At 37.7% G+C, this 16,480-nt stretch overlaps 1 long non-coding RNA gene across 5 annotated transcripts in view; it reads left to right on the top strand.

The window, feature by feature from the left end:
- Nucleotides 1-16,480, top strand: part of LOC138394799 (uncharacterized) — a 53,410-nt gene that overhangs the window by 19,616 nt on the left and 17,314 nt on the right. The gene's annotated exons all lie outside the window — the stretch shown is intronic.

Here is a 16,480-nt window from a genome sequence, read left to right on the forward strand (position 1 = left end):
ATAAGGACCTCTTTTTCTTCTTGAAAATCTATGGTGTTGCTTTCAGTTAGGTTAACAAGAACAATCATGAACTTGTGGTTTTGATTTTACCAGGTAATCTAGTAGTACATTTTGAATCCTCCAAAAAGTGATTTACGTTAAGGGAAAATTTTAATTTTTTTTTCTTGATAGGTTGTGATGAAAATCTGGGAGAGTAATTTTTAAGAAGATAGGGAAAGTTATATGATGTGCTTTACCCATCAGTTTAAATGCAGTAATATCATTGTTTAGTAATATAAGAAATTTAAATCACTAAGGTCAACTTTAATGTGCTTTGTTTCATATAAGTTTTGATGGGTTTGTAGGAATGGATCATGTGTCTTACCTAAGCCAATCATGGCAGGCATGTGACTTAAGCCTGATGAGTCAGAATGAATCTTAAGACATTTGCTAGGAATGCTGGGATGAAGGCACTTTTTTTTTTTTTCTGAATTTCAACCTGAAAACGTAGTCATTGAACTCCTGGCAGTTATCTTCTGACCATCAAAGGAAAGCTAGTTGAATAAGACGTCAACACTGAAGGAACAGAGTGGAGAAAAACCATGCCCTGGTCACTTCAGTTGAGCTGCTAGCTCAAGCCTTCCGTGAAGGTGCTATGCCTTTACACTGTCAGTTATACGAGTCAGTAAACACCTTGTTTAATCCAATTTGCTTTGGATTTTTTTCTCTTACATGTATGTGAAAATGTCCTGATACATCCTTCTCATCACTCATTCCATACCTTTATAATAAGAGTTCAAGCAACTCACTAAATCTTGAATTGTGAATTAGGCAAGTAAACCTGTAATACAGTTATGCCGGGTAGCAGACAATGCAATCTACTCACTGATTTTTTTTCAGTACCAAATACAAGGACTAAGGTGGTAAACAAATATGTAGTCCACGCCATTGCAAATGGAGTTTGTTGTTAACTCGACGAGACTGACATTATGTGAACAGTCTTCCTATGAATGTATTCTTACCAGCGGAAGTTAGGGTTCTAGAAAAAAGGAGCATGTGTTCATCTACAGTGATTGGCCCTTTGGCAGGGACTCCTGCTGAACCCTTGGCACCTCTAGAACTGTAAAATAAACAATTATGGGCAACTTGGAATCTGGCTGACTTAAAAAAATAAATACAATAAGTCATTATTAATTATTTTTTCAGAAGAAGAGTTTATAAAGGTACAGGACCACAATCACTTATTCAAAATCTTGGGGCCCACATGTGTTTTTAAATTTCAGAACCTTGTATATTTTAGGAAGTTTAATTTGGTAGACATCCCTCATTATCTGTGAGAAATTGGTTCCAGGACCACAGATGCTCAAGTTCCTTATATAAAATGGCATTGTAATTAGATATAACTTACACACATCCTCCCATATACTTTAAATCATTACTTCTAATACCCATTATGATGCCTGTATATCACTTTATTCATGAGACAAATTCAAGTTTTGCTTTTTGGAACTTTGTGGAATTTTCTTCTCCGAGATGTTTTCCATCCATGCTTGGTTGAATCCCTGGATGCAGAACCCCTGGATCCTGAGGGTGGACTGTACATACTGTGTATTTAATGTGACTTCTCTGCTGTGGTTTGGATGTGATTCGTCCCTGCCAAAAAAATTAGTGAGGCAGTGTTGGGAGGTGGGGCCTGGTGGCAGGTGTTTGGTCAGAGAGGTGGATCCCTCCCTTGTGGGAAGGAATGGATTAGTTCTCTGAGAGTGGGTGCTGTAAAGTGAGGGTCCTCTCCTGTGTGGTCCCCCTTCACACAGGCCTGCTTGCCTTTCTGTTTCTCCACCATGTGCTAGTGCAGCTGAGGCCTTTACCGGCAGCCGAGCTGATGCTGGTGCCATGCTTTTGGTCTTTATAGCCACCGGCATTATGGGCCAAATAAACTTCTTTTATTTATAAATTACCCAGCCTCAAGTATTCTGTTATAACAACACGAATAGGTAAGACAATCTTTTTTTTTTAAGGAATGGACAGGTGGCTTTTTTTTTTCCTAATACTACAGATAATAATATCTTAACATTAGTTGAACTACTAAATAAATGCCAGGCTCTGTGTAAAGTACTTTTCTGTATTATCTTAACTTACCTGTTTAGTAAATTGTATTCATTTATATACTTGAGAAAATTTAGAGAGGTTAAGTGACTTTATCAAGGTTCATTCATGGCCGGGCACAGTGGCTCACGCCTGTAATCCTAGCACTTTGGGAGGCCGAGGCAGGTGGATCGCTCGAGGTCAGGAGTTTGAGACCAGCCTGAGCAAGAGCAAGACCCCGTCTCTACTAAAAATAGAAAGAAATTATATGGACAACTAAAAATCTATATAGAAAAAATTAGCCAGGCATGGTGGCGCATGCCTGTAGTCCCAGCTACTCGGGAGGCTGAGGCAGTAGGATCACTTAAGCCGAGGAGTCTGAGGTTGCTGTGAGTTAAGCTGATGCCACGGCACTCACTCTAGCCTGGGCAACAAAGTGAGACTCTGTCTCAACAAAAAAAAAAAAAAAAAAAAAAAAAGTTCATTCAGCTAGGAGATAGGAGAATTGAGATTGTAACCTAGAGCTTTTGGCTCTGAGGTCTGTGCCCTTAACCGCTGTTCAGACTGTGGATTGTGCTGTGCTGCTCAGGGCCAGTGCGGAAGGCGTCATGTCTTGCCCACTGGGTTACTGTTCTTTTCAGCAGGGACTTTCTTGAGTACATGGTGAGAGAGGAAGGGAAGGGGGAAGAAGGGACTGTCTTGAAATCTTACTGTACAGGGAAAAAGAAAGAAAAATTTTAAAATGCACTTTTAACCCATCACATATCACAGCTACATGATGGGCTAAAACAATTGAAACATATCTCTGATGCCACATTTTCTAAAATAAAATTCTATCAGTGTTGTCTATCAGAAACATGGGAAGGGTAATCGCAGCCCAGTGTCCACTCCCAGGTTCAGTCTGGGCACATCCGTGAGTATTTTCTGAAACTTGATTCCTGGGATTGGGATTCTAGGGGTAAGGATAACGGCACGTTAGTTAGTCTTTTAAACTTTAATTATGAAGTTCTGGTCTGTAATCCTAGGACTATTCACTGAACTCATGAAATCTTTAGAATTATAATATTTTTTAAGTCTGCCCATTTGAGCAGAAAATATTTGTTATTTTCTTCATTTTTATTTCTTTAATTGGTATTGAGATTTAACATTTTTGATTTTTTTTTTTACCTGTTTTCATTTTTCCTTCAGGATTTTAAAAGATTTTAAGTGGTCTTCACAAATCTATTATTCTTTTGGAAGAGAGATGTAGAAAATTAAAAGGAATGGACTCTGGAGCCAGATTGTTTATTGCATTGGCTAGAACTTCTAGAACATTGTGATTATAAGGAGCATCTTGTCTTGTTCAATAATTAATGCTTCTGATGTTCCATTAAATGCTTACATTTTTGGAATGTTTATAATATTTTGACATAGAGTATGTTTTTCTTTTTTAAGATGCACCTATGTCCTAGGAACGATTAAGCATTATGTCTGCCTTTGAGTGTGCTTTATAAATGTGAAAGAGATCGGTTTGCTGGTTAAGACTTTTTAAAATCAGAAGTATATGTTGAATATTGTCAATTCAATTTTGACATCTGTATAGGCCAGATTTTAAAGTGTGTATAAAATGATCTTAAAAAGTGTTTAATTGTCACTGTGTTGCAGTTGCTACAAACTAAAAATAAAGTTACTTTTATCTAGTTAAACTGCACTGTAGTTAATCTCTGGTAGTCTACAAATATTTTGCTTCTATGGTAGTTTCAAGAATATAGTGCTTATTTTATTTTTGTGCTTTTAAAAATATAGTTTTATACTATGTTGACTTATGTTTAATTTATATATGTTTTATTAAAATATCTATGTGGTCCTAATATGTAGGAGCTCAGTGAATATTTGTTGAATAAGTTAATTTTTGTAATTATCTGATGAGTGAGTTATCTTGATAGCTTATTTTTTCACTGGTGATAGGAAAAGCATATAGCAATTTTAGAGATGGAAAAAACTCAGAAAATATTTATGCAGTATTAACAGCTTTAGTTTCCTGGTTTCGTGGTCATATGGCTGACTTCTGATCCTGATTTCCCATTCTGACTTAATAGCATCTTGCTATGCGTACCAGTCTACTAGAAGCAATCTGTTGAGTTTAGGTATTGAGCCTCCCACCCCCCACAGAGACAAAAGGAATAATCTGTTCACCAAATGTGAGAGAATGTACACATTGTAGAAATTGAAATTTTTTTAAACCCAGAAATACAATGGGATATTTTTTCACACATCAGCTTTAATGGCTCTGAGTTTTTCCCTTTCTAAATGTTAATATCTATAAAGAAGGAGTTTGGGAAACTTTCAGGGAATAGAATAATTGGTATTAGCTCTTCAATTTTGGGAATTTGATCCAATATGAAAATCTTCATCTATAGCTAGAAAAAATGTATATAAATATATATATTTTTAAGAGACAAGGTCTTGCTCTGTCATCCAGGCTAGAGTATAGTGGTACAGTCATAACGCACTGTAACTTTGAACTCCTGGGTTCAAGCTATCCTCCAACCTCAGCCTTCCAAGTAGCTAGGACTACAGGCATGCACCACCATTCCCAACTAATTTTTAAATTTTTTTGTGAACATGAGGTCTCACTATTTAGCCCAGGCTGGTCTCAAAGCAATCTTCCTGCCTTGGTTTCTGGAAGTGCTGGGGTTATAGGCATGAGCTACTATGTCTGGCCTATAGATAGAAAATATTTTAAAGTCTGATAGTAGTTTAAAGTTTAGGGAATGGAAACTGATATTAAATTTCCAGTTTTTTAGTTAGTGGTCCAGTTTAGAAGTATCTGGAAATAATTGCCATCTAAGGGGATATGCTTATGTAAATAGTGTTGGTGATTTTAATTAATTAGCTGGCCATTGTTAGGGTGAGTGCTTTTTGTACACTAAGCTCTGCCTGTCACTTCAACAAGCCCTTTTGGGGCAACACATGGTAGCTCACACCTGTAACCTTAGCACTTTGGGAGGTGGAGGCGGGAAGATCGCTTGAGCCCAGGAGTTTGAGAACAGCCTGGACAACAGCAAGACCCTGTTTCTTTAAAAAAATAAAAATTAGCTGGGATCATGGCGCATGCCTATAGTCCCAGCTGAGCTAAGAGGATTGCTTAAACCCAGGAGTTTGAGACTGCAGTGAGCTATGATTGTGCCACTGCAGTCCAGCCTGGGCAACAGAGCAAGACCCTGTCTCTTAAAAAAAGAAAAGCCTTTTTTTTTTTTCCTTGTGAGACAGAGTCTCACTCTGTTGCCTGGGCTAGAGTGCTGTGGCATCGCCTCGCTCACAGCAACCTCAGACTCCTGGGCTCAAGCAATCCTTCTGCCTCAGCCTCCTGAGATGCTGGGACTACAGGCATGCACCACCATGCTCAGCTAATTTTTTTCTATATATTTTTAGTTGGCCTGATAATGTCTCTCTATTTTTAGTAGAGACGGGGGGGGGGGTCTCGCTCCTGGTCAGGCTGGTCTTGAACTCCTGACCTCGAGTGATCCACCCACCTTGGCCTTCCAGAGTGCTAGGATTATAGCTGTGAGCCACAGTGCCCAGCCTAGAAAAGCCTTTTTGAGCCCATTCCTTTCAGCTGGGACTGACTTAGTCACACAGGTTTTAATTTCATGCAACTTAGTATGTTTACCTGAAATGCTGATCTTTTAAGTGAATTAGGAGTGGAAGGTGGGAGAATGATCTTTTCAAGTCACAGTGTTAATTTTTCCTCCCCACACCCAGGGTCTCATGTCATTCTGGTTCTCTTAAACCTACAATAAACCACTGAGTTTTAAGTTCCTGTATAGAATGGAATTCTGAACCACTTACTTCAGCTGCAGTTGTCCTCTACCCTAGGGACATAGAAAGTGGTTTAGAGTGCAGTTTCTGCTACTGGGAAGAACTACTGATCTCCCTAACAAGGATAACTTTGCACTGATACATAGCACTGTCAGGCTGCAGCCCACTGCTAGACGTGGCCTGCACTGTGTGCAGTGGCTTCCCTCGCCCCTTGTCAGGCACCACTGTTCTGCAGTTGGACGGGCAGGGCTGTTTCTCAAAATGCAGGCCCCCTATAGCAGAATTATCTAAAACCTAAAAGATGATATAGAGAGTCACCATCATGATTCAATATGTGAAAAATGTTATTGTTTAATCAATGACATAGCATGATCCCAATAAAAATACCAGCAGGATTTTTAAGGATTAGACCAGCTGAATCTAAAATTTTGTAAGGAAAAAATAAGATTATCCAGAAAAATTCTTAAAAAAAGGAACTTTTAAAAAGGAACTAGTTCTCCCAGACATTAAATGTATATTCTAAAGTTACTGTAGTCAAAACATCATGATTCAGGTATATGATTAGATAGATTAGTGGTACAGAATAAAAGTAGTCCCAAATTCATATGGAAATTTAGAATATAATGAAGACACATTTCAGTGTGAAAGGAGATAAGGTTTTTTTTTTTTTTTTTTTTTTGGCAGTATATATAGCTGGGTAGTCATCAGGAAAAAATCAGATCCTTGAGAGAAGGAATACAGATTTTTTTTTCCTTTTTATATTTGAAATTAGGGAAGCCTTTTAAGAAAACATTTTTTGAAAGATAGAAAATACAGGTGCTCTGATGCATTGTTAGAGGAAGTATAGGTTGGTACATTCTCTTAGGAGATTTGGGAAATATCTGCCAAAGTTTAAAAATGCCTACCAAAGTTTAAATGTATGTGTCCTTTGATTAATCATTTTCACTTCTTGGTATTTGTCCTGCAGATAAATGCTTTAGGTTTGGGTTTACTTCATCATATTTCCACATGTGTGAATATACAGGTTATTCTTCACACTATTTCTTACAATAGTAAAATATTAGAAACAACTTACTTTTCCATCTGTCAGAGACTATTTATACTGATATAAAAATGCAGCTTTTAAAAACTGAGGGAGGGCTGGGTGTGGTGGCTCACGCCTGTAATCCTAGCACTCTGGGAGGCCAAGGCGGGCAGATTGTTTGAGCTCAGGAGTTCGAGACCAGCCTGAGCAAAAACGAGACCCTGTCTCTATTAAAAAATAGAAAGAAATTAGCCAGACAATTTAAAGTATATATAGAAAAAATTAGCTGGGCGTGTTGGCGCATGCATGTAGTCCCAGCTACTTGGGAGGCTGAGGCAGGAGGATCGCTTGAGCCCAGGAGTTTGAAGTTGCTGTGAGCGAGACTGACGCCATGGCACTCCCTTCCCTTATCTCCGTCACACGCAGCAGAGTGAGACTTTGTCTCAAAAAATAAATAAATAAATAAATAATCGAGGGAGGTAGTTGTTAAAAAGTTATTGCTATTGCCTGATTTTCAAGATGTAGTATGAAGTGAAAAGGTAGGGTGCCAATGATATATGATACTATATAAAAATATTTTTACATATACTGAATACCTCTGAAATGCTACAGAAGAAGCTAATATTAGTGGCTGTGTTAGAGGAGAACTGGGTGGCTAGGGGTAAGGTGGGAAGGAGATTTAGTTTTCATAATTAATATCTTGAATCTTGAGTTTTGTGCCATGGTGATACAAGATGTATCTGGGGAAAAAAAAGTGATAGTTGGTAAAAGCAAAAAAAAAAATTCCACCAAATTTTCATCTTTATCAACTTATCAGAATCTCCAAGGGTGAAATCACCCCGAATCTCCATTTGAAAAAAGTTTTCCATAGTACTGGTAAAAACCATATAACATTGGTGTCGTTGAAAATAAATTTTTAAAAACTCCACATAACATGAGCTTTATCATGGTAATCATTTCTAAGTGTATGGTTTAGTAGCGTTAAGCATATTTACATTGCTGACCAAAACTTTTTATCTTGTAAAACTAAAACTCTATACCCATTAAACAATAACTTTCCTTTTCCCCCTACCACCTTCCCCTGCTACCCACCTACTTTATGTTTCTATGAACTTGACTACTTTAGTGACCTCATTTAAGTGGAATCATGCAGTATTTGTGACTGGCTTATTTCACTTGACATGATGTCCAGTAGGCTTATTCATGTTATAGCATATGGCAGAATTCCATTCCTTTTTAAGGCTTAATTATACTCCATTGTGTATGTACCATATTTGGTTTATCTCTTTATCCCTTGATGGACGTTTGGGTTGGCTATTGTGAATAGTGCTGGTATTATCATGGGCATATGGACATCTCTTCAAGACCCTGCCTTCAATTCTTTTGACTATATTCCAGAAATGGGATTGCTGGATCATGTGGTATTTCTATTTTTAATTTTTTGAGGACCTGTAATCATGTTTTCCATAGCACCTGCACCATTTTACAGTCTCACCATCAGTGCACAGGGTTTCTGATTTCTTCACATCCTCACCAACACTTATTTTTTGTTTTTTTGATAATAGCCATCCTAAAGGGTATGAGGGGATCCTAATCTATGTATATATATATTTTTTTTTTGAGACAGAGTCTCACTCTGTTGCCCAGGCTAGAGTGGGTGCCGTGGCGTCAGCCTAGCTCACAGCAACCTCAAACTCCTGAGCTCAAGCGATCCCCCTGTCTCAGCCTCCCGAGTAGCTGGGACTACAGGCATGCACCACCATGCCCGGCTAATTTTTTCTATATATATTTTTAGCTGTCCATATAATTTCTTTCTATTTTTAGTAGAGATGGGGTCTCTCTCTTGCTCAGGCTGGTCTCGAACTCCTGAGCTCAAACGATCCGCCCACCTCGGCCTCCCAGAGTGCTAGGATTACAGGCATGAGCCACCGCGCCCGGCCTCTAATCTATATTTTTAACAAGCATTTTGATGTATTTCTCAGTGAGCTATGATGGCGCCGTTGCACTCCAGCCTGGGTGCCAGAGGAAGACCGCGTCTCTTAAAAGAAAAATCATGTATTTCTCATATACTTTAAAAAAGCTTTATGAAGTTATGAAGTACACTTAAAGATTTTATAGTTTGATTTATAGTTTGAACTGTTATCTGTGTGCTTTGTTTCTGTAACTTAAAGTACATGTTGTATAATCAGATTGTCTAGGGATAATACCCTTCACTCTCCTGCCACCCCCATTTTTTTCTTTTATTTAGTTAGCTGTAAAAGAATTGCCCGGGGAACAGACTCAGCTGTGTGTACTTAACCCCAAGATGTTTTGCTCACCTTAATTCTTTTCTCCAATATAGTTAAAATTCTAAGGTTTTACATGTTATAAGAATTCCAATGGTATACCAACATTCAAAATATTATGTTTTAATAAAAAACTGACTGTCCTTTTTACTTGGCATGAGAGGATTTGAGCTGTTTTTTTTTTTTTTTTTTTTTTTTTGACAGAGTCTCACTCTGTTGCCCAGGCTAGAGTGAGTGCCGTGGCGTCAGCCTAGCTCACAGCAACCTCAAACTCCTGAGCTCAAGCGATCCTCCTGTCTCAGCCTCCCGAGTAGCTGGGACTACAGGCATGCGCCACCATGCCCGGCTAATTTTTTCTCTATATATTTTTAGCTGTCCATATAATTTCTTTCTATTTTTAGTAGAGATGGGGTCTCGCTCTTGCTCAGGCTGGTCTCGAACTCCTGAGCTCAAACGATCCGCCCACCTCGGCCTCCCAGAGTGCTAGGATTACAGGCGTGAGCCACCGCGCCCGGCCCTGAGCTGTTTAGTTTTAATTGAGAATACTAAGATCCTAGTAACAAAGGGAAAAGAAGTATAAATTGTCCTTAAATTTTTTTCCTCCATTTCCAAGAAAATTTTAGGGTGTGAGTGTTCTACAACAAAATTAATAGCTTTGGAGTATTTTGCATTTGGAGTAAATTCCTTGCGGTTTTTGTTTTTCTGACTTGAAGTTCCTGAAATTGTTATTCTGGAACTGTTATTGCAGAGTGCCCATTCTTTCTGGCAGGTATTTTTTCTTGAGAAGTATTATTTCTAAAATCACATCACTGTATGAGTATCCAGCTATAACCTATGACTACATCATGAGTATTAGAAGTCATTTTGAAATAACTTTTACCAGACTTTAAGGTTCCTTACTGTGCCATTTTCTCCTTTTTGACGGTTTTTATTTGGATATTTAGGACTGAACTGCTGCATTTATTCTATCTGGTGTGTGAGTTGGTAGAGGAGGGTTCAGGTAGTTGTATGGCTTGAGAAGAGTGGGAGTTCAGTCCTCACTGTGAATTGTGAGAAGATGATGAAATCCTTTATATCCGTTTCCATAGACCTGCATTTCAATGACTCACATTTTAATGAGAATTGGTTGTGCAGCTGCAACCCTGGCAACAAAGCCTAGGAGAAAAGCATGGGGGCAGCATTCCAGAAATCAAGGCAGGCCCTGGTCTCATGTGGAGCTGAGCCAATGAAACAGATAAAATATAAAGCATTTACTAGAATTAAGACCAATACTTTCTTTGGCATAGTGGAGTTGAAAATTTTCCACACGTTTTATTTAAAAAGTCCAAAGCTGTCATACGTTGCACACTCAATAAGAGTAGCTATATTATATTCTCTTTTAGTATAAAAATAAAATACTCTTGGAAGTTAATATTTCTGTGAATTATATCTAAAATGTGATTACTGGCCCATTCTTGGTGAAGTCTATGTTTTCAAAACACAGGGTATGAAATTTGTCAGATTTTTAAACACAAGCTTTGAGGTTTTAATAACTTTAAAAATTAAATGGTCATAGCAGTTTTAATGTGAATGTCGCATGGTTATTGGCCTCCATAGATTCCCTTAAATAATACAATTTATTAAATATATTCTCCTAATGCTATGACAGTGACTAATCTATCATTAAACCATAATTTCATTATTACCTGGTTTTTATACAATTATGTTGCATCTGGGTTTTCCCTCCTATTACAATAGGAAATACTACAATAAAACATTTTTGTCCATATAAGTATTTTGCTTTCTTTTAGATTACTCAGGATTATTTTTGTATTTCCAGAAGCGTTACTAATGCATTAAATGTAAACATTTTCAATAATTTCTGACAGTGTGTATGCAATTAGTAGTTTCTCTACTTCTTTCCCTTTATTGATTACCACGTTTTAAAATTCATTGAATAGATGTGAAATGGTAGATGCAGTTTTTGTTTTTAATTTTAATTTCTTTAATTACGAACTTTGAACATTTTAAAAGAAGCCTACTAGCTTCTCCTCTGTGGATTGTAAATTTTACATCCTTTTCCCGTTTATCTATTGGAAATCCATTAGTTGTTTTAGGTAATAGTCCTGAGAATCTCTCAAATTGAATGTGGTAAACTTCTCATTCATTCTGTACGTACATACTAATATGTGCCAGACCCTGTTATAGGTTGAACAAAACATCATGATGTAATTGCAAACTCCTCGAGCTAAAAGGACTCTTAGATGGTGTTTTCATTTTTCACCTAAGAAAACTGAGATCCCATCCCAAATTACATGATCAGTAATTAACCTTAGGGGATTGTGGCCGAACTGGAATTAAAGCTCTGTAGGCATCATTGCCTCCATAGTCTTCCATGTATCTCCTCTTTGCTCTTCCAGATATGATACCAGATTTCTTCCCACTGCCCCTGCTGCTTCTGCTATACTTGTGGATTCCTGTGGCCTAAGCAAATCAGCCTAATCCTAGTCTTTTGGTTTAAAGAACCCATTGGTTTTTACCATTCCTTTGGCCGCAGTGATTGGTTTGGGAATGACAAGTCAGCCAAGTTGATCCAGTTAGATGGTAGCCTTGAATTTTCATTACCATTAAGTGCTAATAAGTATTTTTAAAAATGTTTACATGTTTTTACCTTTTAATTTGAATTATCTAGTTATATAGTTTCCAAACATGAGATTTTAAAAACCATCTTTTTGTCATTAATTTCTAATTTTATCCCATTTTTGTAAGAGAATACAGTCTGTCTGGTATTGATCCTCTCAAGTGTTTTGAGGCACGCTTTTTCTATTATACGACCAGTGTGTGTACGTGCTGTATGCTCATGAAAATAATAGGTATTCTTAGTTTTTTTCCTGGGATCTTCAATATGTCTACTTATATTGTTCTCTTCTTGATGAATTGATGTTAAAATTCTCAACTACACTTGAATTTTTACACATGTATTTGTGGTATTTATTCCTGACGTATATTGAAGCCTTCTTGTTTGCTGTGGATGTGTTCATCATGATGATACATTTTTGTTATATCAGTATATAATATCTGAATTTGTCCTTTATGATATTTTTTGCCTTAAATTTTATTATGATTGCTACTGTAGCTTTATTTTTATTCATAGTCATCTGATGTATCCTTTCTTAAATATGTCTCTTTTAGGGACTATATTGCTTTATCATTTTTTAACCCACCATAAAATCTTTGGCCTAATTTGTTTTCAAATTGGCAAGTTCAACTCACTTACATGATTGTAATTTTTTTTTTTTTTTTTTGAGACAGGGTCTTGCTCTGTCTCCCAGGCTAGAGTGCCATGGCATCATCATAGCTCACAGCAACCTCAAACTCCTGGACTCAAGTGATCCTCCTGCCTCAGCCTCTGGAGTAGCTGGCACTATAGATTCCTGCCACCTTGCCCAGCTAATTTTTCTATTTTTTGTAGAGATGGGGTCTCGTTCTAAATCAAGCTGGTCATGAACTCCTGGCCTGAAATGATCCTCCTGCCTCGGCCCCTGTTGTAATCACTCTAATTGGGCTTACTTTTGGTCCTTTTCCCCCTTTCCTGCCTTTCATTGGATAGGTTGAGTTTTTTTTTTTCTATTATTGTTCTTACGCTGGTTGTCCTTTAGACCTATTCCTGTTTATTTCTGCATATTGATTACACTTAAAGTAGCTTTTTCTTCCCCCACATATGACAAATACTCTAGCGCACTCTTATGTTCTCTGGGTGTGTGTCCTGACTTCCCGTCCCCAATGAATGTATTGCTAGTATTTTAGGTCAGAGTTTTTTTCGATATCAAGGCATTTGTCTTCTTTTACTTTGTCTCTCCCTTTTTCTTTTTCTTTTCAATATTCCTCCAAGATTGTGCTTAGTGGGCTTTTTATGACATTCTGAGGCTTTGTGTTCTTGGGAATATTTTTGCCGAACCTATTGGAATGATATTTTGTCTGGATGTAAAATTCTAAATGTAAAGTTCTTTTAATTCAAGACTTTTAAAATAGAGGTAACAATCCCTTACCTGGAATTCCAAAATCAAAAAAAGATCTGAAAACCAAAGGGCTTCTTGTAACTCATTTGGCAACAAAACCCAACAAGCTGACAGGAGGCTATTTATGGCTCATTTGGCAGAAGAACCCAACCTGAACTGACATGAGGGTATTTATGGCTTTAATTCATCTCATTTAGTGTGAGTATTTACAGATTTTGCTTCAAAATATTAATGAGTTCAATTATGGGTTAGTGCCTTAGACACTGCTCTGGATGTTACATACTATGTGATATATACCATATTACTTTTGTAAAATCTGAAAAATTCTTGTCTTAGTCTGTTTTGTCTGTCTGTAACAGAACACCACAGACTGGGCAGTTTATAATGAATCAGAAGTTTATTGGCTCACAGTTCTGGAGGATAGGAAGTCCAAGATCGAGAGGCTGGTATCTCGCTGGGCAGAGAAAGCGAGGCAGTGGGGGAACTCGCCCCTTTATAATGAACCCTTCCTGATGGACGCACTCTCAGTGCAGGGCCAGCATGAATCCGTCCGTGAGGGCTGATCCTTAGTCCCAATACTGTTGCATTGGATATTGAGTTTCCAACACATGCTTTTTAGAGGATACATTCAAGCTATAGCAATTTTAAATTCTGAAAAAACCCTTGCCTCAAGAAGTACGGATTGTGAATTTGGGTTACTCCATCTTGTATCCAGTGTTACTTACTGTGATATATATTAATCTTATTCTTTTGCTTTGGCGTTGGTCTATTCTTTTCTTTCAGTGTTTTCGAATTTTTTCTGTGGTGAACTTAAATTTTCTAGGAATAGTTTCCTCTGTTATTTGGCTCTTTGAGCCCTTATAATATTGACTTCTTTTATCTTTAATTCTGGGAAAGTTACCCTCATTATTTCTTGAAATGCTTTATTTCTTCCTTCCTGAAACTCCAATTATCTGGATATTGTCTCTTTTTCATGCTCAATATTTCTACTTGATTCTTTTTCATTGTTTCTTGTTTCATTTGGTAGTGTTTACATCTCTCATTGACTTCTTAGGGCTGTATTCTTGGATCCTCCATTCCAATAATTCTACTTCAGATGGCATAAATTGTTTAGTGTGTTGTCTTTCTTTTACAGTAGTTTTATGCTCCAGATGTATCTATTTGTCTATGTCCCTTGGGGTGGGTATTAGTTACTTACTCTAATGCCTATTGGAATTTGTGTCAGTTCAAGTGAGTTTAAGGAGAGGAAGGGCTTGAGTCTCAGGTCAGCCAGCCGCCTGGCACCGCTGAAGTGCTGTTGAGTCTCCTCTTGGCTGATGCTGCATCAGGCAACTTCTGATGAGGGTTTGCTTCTTACACTCTCAGAATGAGTAATATCGGGAAGAGGTAGTGTCCTTAGATCATAACTCCCTCTCGGCTCCATACCCCTGGCCCTTGCTGTGGGAGCACGAGTGGGGGCAGGAAGGGTGAGTGCCCAGCGGCACTGTACCTGTTTCCACAGCATTCCCCCACAGGGCTTTTGTGTTGTCTGGAGTTTATCTTGCTGCCAAAGACATCTAGGCTGTTGCTGCTAATTTCTGTGGTGAAGGGACAATCGAGGAGGGGCAAGGGCAGAATTCAAAAGAGCTTTTAGCTAATCTGTCTTTTAACTCTGACCTCTGCTGCCCTTTGCTTCTGGTCACCAGTTTCCTCTCAGATAAGTTCAGTACAGCTTCTGGTATCTCCAGCAGTTTCTGTTTGTTTTTGTTGCTGCTGCTGTTACTGTTCCTGGAATCTGGATTTACTTCCATGTTTTTTCCTTCCCAGGGTTGATTCTGTTGGGACAAGAAGCCTGTGACAGTTTGCAATCTTGATAGGAATTGGATGACCTCATTTGGGCCAATAAGGATAGTTACACAAAGATTTCCTCAAAAACATGAAAATCTTTAGTTAAAAAGTGTATGCAAACAAAATATATACAAACTAAATGAAAATAATCATGTACAGGTTCCTGTTATCTATTGCCATATAACCAACTATCTTAGAACTTAGTGGTTATAACGAGCAATTCTTTTATTAATAATTTACCTCTCATTTTTGAAAGTCAGGAATTTGGGCAGGTATTGGCACATCTTGTTTTATTTATTCATGTTTTTTTTTTTTTGAAACAGAGTCTCACTGTGTTGCCCAGGCTAGAGTGCCGTGGCGTCAGCCTAGCTCACAGCAACCTCAGACTCCTAGGCTCAAGGGATACTACTGCCTCACCTCCCAAGTATACGGGACTACAGGCATGCACCACCATGCCCGGCTAATTTTTTCTATTTTGAGTTGTTTGGCTAATTTCTTTCTATTTTTAGTAGAAATGGGGTCTCGCTCTTGCTCAGGCTCGTCTTGAACTCCTGAGCTGAAGCAGTCCTCCCGCCTTGGTCTCTCATGGTGCTAGGATTACAGGAGTGAGCCACTGCACCCAGCCAAAGTGAGTCATTTCTTAGCAAACATGAGGTTGTTGCAATTTTTAGTTACTTAGAATGTGACATCAGATAAAGTAATCAATAATATTTAAAAGAAAAGATTTAATTCCTTTTGAAACTTTTATACAAAAAAATAAAACTTATGTAATGATGCACACCAGTAAACAGGTATAAGCCACCACCCAACACAGATGTCCTAGTGGTGGACAGTTGAGTAGTTTCTAGTTTTTTTCTGTTACAAACTATGCTGTAAATTCTTGTACCTATATCTTAGTACCCCCCTGACTTTTAGTATCCTTGTTTCTCTAACATACATCTAGAAGTAGAATTCTCAGTTGTGAGATGTGGGCATGATCAATTGTGCAAGATAGTGCCACATTATTTTCCAAAGTGATAATTGCTCCCACATCACTGTGGTGTAAGTTCCACTTTCACATCTTCATCAATGCTTGATTTTTTCCGACATTTAAATTTTTGCTAATCTGATGGGTAAAATGGGATTTCATGGACTTGTTCTTTTCTGATTGCTAAGAGGTTAGGCATTTCTTTATGTGCTTAATTGCTTGGTATGGTTTCTTCTGTGAAAGACGTGCTTGTTCATGTCTTTTGCACATTTTTCTGTTTTTTCATAAGCCTCCCTTTATGTTCTGAAAACAAATTCTTTGTTGATTATATGTGTTAAAATATAGTTAACTAACATCTTCTTGGTGTATGTTTTTGTGTTTAAGAATGTTTTCTTACACTCAGCAATAAAGATTTCATCCAGATTTACTTGTAAAAGTTGAAAAATCTTGCCTTTTACATAGAAGCCTAGAATTGATTTTTGAAGAAGGGATTTAATTGCATTTATTTTCTATA

Source organism: Eulemur rufifrons, chromosome 14 (assembly GCF_041146395.1).
Source record: "Eulemur rufifrons isolate Redbay chromosome 14, OSU_ERuf_1, whole genome shotgun sequence".
Classification (NCBI taxonomy): domain Eukaryota; kingdom Metazoa; phylum Chordata; class Mammalia; order Primates; family Lemuridae; genus Eulemur; species Eulemur rufifrons.